The 7,352-nt window shown below is 37.5% G+C and overlaps 1 pseudogene across 1 annotated transcript; it reads left to right on the top strand.

Moving 5' to 3' along the window:
* The first annotated feature begins 207 nt into the window (after positions 1 to 207).
* On the top strand, positions 208 to 7,152 carry LOC149115957 (uncharacterized; annotated as a pseudogene). Its single transcript, XR_016206171.1, has 8 exons — positions 208 to 1,818; positions 2,329 to 2,376; positions 2,661 to 2,902; positions 3,491 to 3,964; positions 4,512 to 4,736; positions 5,140 to 5,356; positions 5,445 to 5,497; positions 5,721 to 7,152. The product of XR_016206171.1 is annotated as an uncharacterized LOC149115957 (transcript).
* Positions 7,153 to 7,352: the final 200 nt, after the last annotated feature.

The following is a 7,352-nucleotide window of genomic DNA, read 5'->3' as shown; positions in this document are numbered from 1 at the left end:
TGAAAACAAGAGAGAATCTATAGCGCTTCTTGCGTGAATACAACCAGTGACGTCACAAGGTCCTTAAACTCGGTTCCAGAGCCCGGACACAGTTTTGCTCCAAAAAGTCGATTTCAGCAGCTAAAAAAAGCACTTTCCGTTAGGATTTGACAGAAATAAAATTTGCCATTATTTTAAGCACGTTTGAAACTATAAATTGGGCCAGGAGCCCATTACCCGGAGCGTGCAACTTCCCTATATTCGTGCAACGGCGTTTTCACAAGTAGTTTTATTTTTAGATACGCCTTTCCCGCGAAAATTACTGTTTCCGGTTACGTCCGCATCGAAACAAATCTGATTAAAAAAATGGCGGCCAAGCTACGATTTTTGTTGGTACTCTATTCCGTTCTCCGCTCTTCGTTTTCCATCATTCCAATCCTCCTCTTGCATCAGCTGGCCTTCCCACAATACCATGCGTTTTATTTGCACTTTCCACATGTGAAGTTGCGGCATACAGTATCTTTGCATAAGCTTATCTCTGAGTGCGAGTTTACTCGAGTCTACCTTCGATATATTGCTCTGACGGTTTTCACAATGGTCAAATAGACCTTAAATAGTATCGCAAAACAATGAAGAGGTCCGATCATGATATAGAAACTTCTATTAACACAAAGGAACCCCGTTTAGAAGTTGAAGAGTCAGCTACGTGTTCGTCTTCGGCGGCCCAGGAAGGTCCGGAAGGTCACAACAATTCTTCAGTTGACAAAAGCGCTTCAGTAAAGAAAGCCTTACGACGAAGTCTAGAGCTCAGACAAGAACTCAAATTACTGCAGTTAGCATCGAAGGAATCTTCACTGAAGAAAATTACGGAAGGCGATGAACGGCTGCGGGAATGGAGTCAAGTTGTAACCAGTGCGGGTTATTTTTGCGAGGTGCGATCTCTCGTGTCAGATTTGTCGCCCTTCTCTGAATCTCTTGTGGAACAAGAACCCGCGACACGTGAACCAAGGTTGGCCCTTTTCATTTACCACTCGAAGCACCTAATGTTCGATTCTAGTACTGGTCCTTTTCAGGCTGTTCGCCTCATAATTTTTCCGGACGGCGACTGGCGACTGGATAGTCCGATTTACGAACACCGTGTAATCACAAGCGGAACATTCAGATTGCCAGAATCAAAAGTCGTTCCGAAAGAGGTAGTGGAGCTAGTGAAGAATCATTTATCTGAGAAACATGTACTTTGCCCGGGTTTGTTAGGGGTAGGAGATCTACAGAATGAGCTGGGTTATATTCCCCAAACTGTGAGGCTAATCAATGGGCCAATAACTACGGTTCATTCTAAAAGATGCAAAATCTGGCACATTCCTGCAAGAAATTTTAAATCCAAAGCCGATGAGTCGGACCCCAGACATCAGAGAGTGTGTGGTGAATGTCTTATTTCCAACCGATATGTGAGTAAGGCAATCCAAAAGAAACGCGAAATGGAATCGTCCAAAAGGCACGAAAGACAGCAGCCTTCAAGCAATTATCCCATGAAGTATCTTTCACTTAAGAGCAAAACGGCACGCTACGCCAATTCCAGACTGCAGCGACACCGCTTGGAAAAACACGTCAAAAAACTGTACAAACGTACCAAGGTTGAGCTCCCTCAGGAGCAGTCGACAGAACTTTGTCAGCTGATAGAAAGCATCGAGACTTCAGATTTGGGGAAGAAGGAACTAGCGAAAATCTACAATGAAGGTAACCAGTACATAAGTGACAAAGGGCAAAAAGCAGGAGACTGTCTTAAAGAAGTTTGGAGAAAGGACAGGGAAAGCTTCTTTAAAGATCAGCGGAGTAATGGTATGTTTAAGAATTTTGTGGTGTTATTAAAATCTTGAAGTACCTTAACAGCTGTTTCATGTTTTTAGTTGAAGGAAAGTTGACTACAATGTGCAAAATCAATAGTTGGAAATTATATTTCTACCCTCTGAAGGCACAGAAAATGAGCACATTCTTTTAGACTTTTTCAGACTTTTTCCCTAGGAGGTGGTTATCATCAAGTTACCTTAAAGAGGAAATACATCACTGTAGTTATTAAGAATGTCCAGGAACTTATCTGAATAAGTGAAATAACTCTTGACTAGTAAACTTGCTGAACACACTTAGTAATGCTCTATTATTGAGCTGCGTGATTATTATATAGAGTGATTTTCAACTAACCCTACCATAAACTCTCCCAGAAATTTGATCGCACCTTGGTTCTTGGGTGGACAACAATTATAAACTTGCTCTGTGATTAATATCCATAATATTATATGTCAGTATCTATTGAGCTGATTCCGTGTTATACATCACGCTGTTTAATTGCAGTTACTGGACAAAATGGTAATCGTTGGTCTTTGGCAACCATAAGAATTGGTAAGTATCAGAGGTGTCTATGAATACATCCAGTCTATGCTCTTAATATTCTGATTCAAACAATAAATTGTGATAAGTATTGTTTGTGCTGTCATGACTACATGGTGACATTTTTTTTTTCAGCCTGAGAAGTTAAGACTCTGTGAGAGTACTAGCATCTTTCATAGGCCTTTAAAATGTCAATCTCAGTAAATTTACAAATATATTTGTGATTAAAATGCAGTATTACTAATTTTTGGATAAAAGCACTAATTGCATACTTAACCTCTTATATTTACTGGTAGCACTGGCTGTTTATAATCGAAGTCCTTCAGCATATGAAACACTGCATAATTTAAAAATTTTGCAACTTCCACATTCGAAGACCCTAAAAAAGGTTATCAAAGGTGGCTCTGAGAAATCAGGCATAGATGAGGATTACCTTCAAGGTCAGCAGCAGACCTATGAGCAGTTGCAAAGTACACGAGAAGCAGAGGGACATCCAAGACCATTAGGATTTGGAGTCATGATGTGGGATGAAGTCAAGGTTTGAAGAACAATCAATACCTAACTTTAATTATACTTTTAATCCATCACACAGTTGTAGGGGTGCATAGAATAAGGACCTCAGTGAATTTTTGGTTATTGCCTGACAGTTATTAGACAAGTTCTTTTTAGACAACAACTAAAACCAGAGCAAACTGTGAAAATTGCCAGGAGGTATTTTTATGCTGGTTACCTCAGAATTTCCCTTAAGTCACTAAGGCTTTAATTATGATGAGATGTGGGGTTCAAGAAAATATCTGTACTGAAAATTTCCGAGAAGGAGAGGATTCTCAACAGCCGATCTTTGAAAAGGAAAGAACTGTAACTGAATCTTAGTAGGAATAATCATACATTGTGCAGTTCCTGTGGCGGGACTTGACTTCTGGTTTCCTAATTTTAATAGGAATAATTTTTGTCAAACAGGCTGAGGTAATTATATATGATTTGGAACAGTTGACATGGTAAATACAGATTGCAGTTTTGTAATAGTTTGGATTTTTTTTTGGAGCTGTTGTTGTTTATGTTCATTTAGTTGGGATTTCTTTTATAATTATTGCTATATTTCTAAGACTGCAATCTTTCTTTGAAGATTGAAATGAAAGTGGCCTGGAACCTAAAAGGAGCTGGGATAACAGGGTACAGTGTCTCAGAGGATGAGCTGAAGGTACTGCATGATGTCTATAGTACTGCAGTACAGCCTGGTTCCCAGAAGGCATCATACATTGTGCAGTTCCTGTGGCGGGACTTGACTTCTGGTTTTGATTTAATTGGGCCATACTTCCCTATTGAAAGCTCAATGACATCAAGTGTCTTACAGGAGCTTATTATGTTATGCCTCAAGGCACTTACCAGTTATGGCTTTAAGGTCTCTAGTCTCTTATGTGATGGAGCATCCTCAAATTTAACGGTGTTGAAGCTTCTCTCTGGCAATCCCAAGGCACAGTTTCCTATAAATGCTGATGCTGAAACTTTGAGGGAGCGGTACAATGTAGAGGCCTCATTCATCAATCCAGAAGATCCACATGGAAACCCAATTTTCCTTATGATATGTCCAAGCCACCAGGTATTGGAAGACGTTATTAATAGACCAATTTCGATATATTAAAATTCAGCCTAAAACAATAGACCTCATTACAAGGTTCTGGGGAATAACTACAGAGTTTGTGGGGTTTATTCCCCAGAGCCTCGTCCTGAGGTCTATTGTGTTAGGCTGAATTTTAATATATCGAAATTGGTCTATTTAGCTACCTTAACTTGATATTTGATATTATTGTATTGGTCGTGTAAGGGGAAATGAAATGCCATTAATTCTTGGGAGTCACTGAATAAAACTACATAATTGAATGCCACATCAGAGTTCTGATTTTTGCTGTAACTTTAATATCACTTTCAAAAGGTTACTGAAATTAAATTAAAAGACTGTCAGTTACAAAAGTTTTATTTTCTCTGTAATGTGAACTGTTATGTTGTTCGTAATGTTGATATTTATCATTCAGCAGAATTACATCTCAATAAAATACAGCTTAAATTTTTTTCATTCTGACTTAAAGTAGTAATATAGTTTAAATTGGACATGTTTGCATATTGCTTTCTGTTCTTAACATCTGTAGCTGAAGAACATGATAGCTGCTCTTTACAGCTCAAGGCCACAAGGTGCAAAAGACTTTATGCGGAACAACCACCGGTTTGGTTGGCAAACAATTCAAAAGGTGTTTGCAGAGGATCTTGAACGAGCAGAAAATGGTTTGAGCCGTAAGGTCCCAGGATTAAAGTATGCACATGTCTACAGAGATAACTGGACCCGTCTAAATGTAAGACCAGCAAAGATAATGCAGGTGTGTAAAGGCTGATGTGGTTTCCTCGACTCTTAATATTATAAAAACAGTGTCATGTGTAAATGTGATCAAAGTGGCAAAACAATTTCAATGATTGTTAATAAATGGAGTACACAGGCTCCTTTCCACTGCTTAGGTGTCAGAGTTGCGAATCCCATTATGTAGACTTTCATTGTTAAAAATTTTACACTTTGAACTACTTGATATCATAGATTGACCAATCTCCAAATATTACCCCATACCCATTTTAAAAAGCCACTGTGTAACATTTTACCGATTTCACTTGACAAAAATGCTCTACATTTGTTTGATATCATCTGCTCAAACAGGTTAAGACTCAATGAAGTAAATGGATTGTATGTCAGATCACACTACAATATTATGATTTTTCACTCTCTTTCAGCAACGGTTCATGATTGCAGCTGTGCAGGACCTTGCCTCTAGTAGATCTGATGAAGGAAGCACAAATACTGGGGAGTACTTGGAGGCCTGCAACCTTCTATTTGAGCAAGGAATGCTCAGCCACCACAGAATCAACAACACTAATAGCCCTGTCCTGACCAACATAAGAAAGGGGATGACCTTTTTTGAACAGTGGGGTGCTGATCATGAGGAAACAGGTAATTTCATTATTAAAGCACATTGAGGACAGTTTAAATGGCTGTAACAGATCACTCTAATTAGTCACTACTATTCATTTAATTTCAGTTTATCAAGAAAACTCAAAAAGAGCTAGACAGAAAAAGTTCTTGGCTTGGCAGGTATGATTAATTAAACAGTTACATGACAAACACTTTTCAGGGTTTAATGAGTTTTCTGATTGGCTGTATCAGTAATAATTGTGGGGACTTCTGTTTGTGAAGTCATAAACATATCATTTTCAAGCACCAAATCACTTTAAACCTTTGCTATGCCTGTTAACATACAACTTGTGTTATATACTAAAAATAACTATTATTGCTTTTATTATCATTTGTTCTGTAGACTTGGGATCTTCTCCGTCTAGTTGTACATGGCTTTTTGTCCTTCTGTGATTGGTTCTTTGAAAAAGTGTCACCAGATGGAAAATATTTCATCAGTCCTCTACGAATAAATGGCAGTGCCATTGAATCCATTTACAGTATCCTAAAGTTTGCTAGTGGAGGGAATTTGTCTGCACTCTCCTATGGTCCTGCACTGGGGAAACTAATAAATAGGAAAGATATGGCACAAAACAAATACTCAGAAAAGGGGTATAGAGATGTTCTTTTGAATATCAGTGGTGAAGATGGTGCTAATGTTTCTGGCTCCATAATCAACTTATCAGTGCCATGCCAAAAATTGTCAAGTTCACATTGTATTTTTTCTTTTCCGGCTAGTATATCTCAGTCAACAGTAGGGGATAGGCAAGGAAGTAATGCTTGCACAATCATCGCTGTCAAGTTTGGTGACTATTGTCACCAACAAAAGCTTGACATTTCATTGCTTTGGAATCAGCTCCCAAATGTTTGGGCAGATTCATTTGTTAATGCCATTTGTGATGGTAATGCAGTTTATGATGAATTGTATAGTGATCGACACAGCTGTGTATCTAGATGTAGAGGATGTTGTCAATGCAGTAGGTAATGACTTTCATGTACAGTCAGCAAATCAGATGGTTGGATTCACTAGTGCTAGTGATTACAGTGATTTAGTGGACCACATCACTGGAGAAGTTCATTCCTCAACTGTAGACCATTATGGTGTAATTATAGGTTGTCACAAATCTGTAGGGTTTCTAATCAAGAGCAATGGCCTGTGTGCCATTATAGACCGCCATCAGCATGCCATGACAAACAGTGGTGGGGTAATAATCATGGCAGACAATCCCAAGAAGGCCATTCTTGAATATGCAAAGGACCTTAGCAACCAAGGTTATACTCTAAATCAGGGAACATTAACTTGGGTGCAATATGCTTAATTAACAGTGCTTGGAATTAAAATTCAGTAGCAGGGTTCAGATAATTATTTATGTTATTATGAACCAGAGTCACATTTATTTTATTTATTTTTATATATTTATTACAGAACAATGATAATTATTATAATAATTAATTAAAGTAATAGCTAATGAAAAATCATGGGGTTTATGTATAAAACTCATATATTGTTTAAAGCTGTATGTAAGCTACCTTAATTGACAAAATAATATCCTGTAAGTGAATATTGAGTCCCAAATAATAATAATAATCTCAAATAGAAAAAGAACATTATAACATACATTTTACATTTTAGACCGTAGTTCAGCAAAAAGGAATCTTTTACTGTCAATCAAAATATTGCTCGAGACAACACACTGTAGTAAATGTCTGTTTTGAAGTTGTATTTTTATAGTCATATAAGTGTAACCTTATGGTTTTAAATAATATGTACAATAAAAAAGTTGTTTCATTAGTAAGGAACTTTAACTTTGACATATAATAATATTGACAAATATAGTTCAACCAAAAATGCCTTCATTGAGAACTTTCACTCCAAAGAAATTATAATGAAAACAATTGAAGGACAATCTCCGTGTGTTTTGCAGTTACACGTTAATATAGCTCCAAGAAAGTAATGCCAATGTAGCTTACAATTTCTAATTACAGTACACGACTA

This window comes from Orbicella faveolata, unplaced genomic scaffold (assembly GCF_042242905.1).
Source record: "Orbicella faveolata isolate gen_17 unplaced genomic scaffold, um_ofav_v1 contig_13, whole genome shotgun sequence".
Lineage (NCBI taxonomy): Eukaryota > Metazoa > Cnidaria > Anthozoa > Scleractinia > Merulinidae > Orbicella > Orbicella faveolata.
This window is presented reverse-complemented; position numbering and strand designations above follow the sequence as displayed.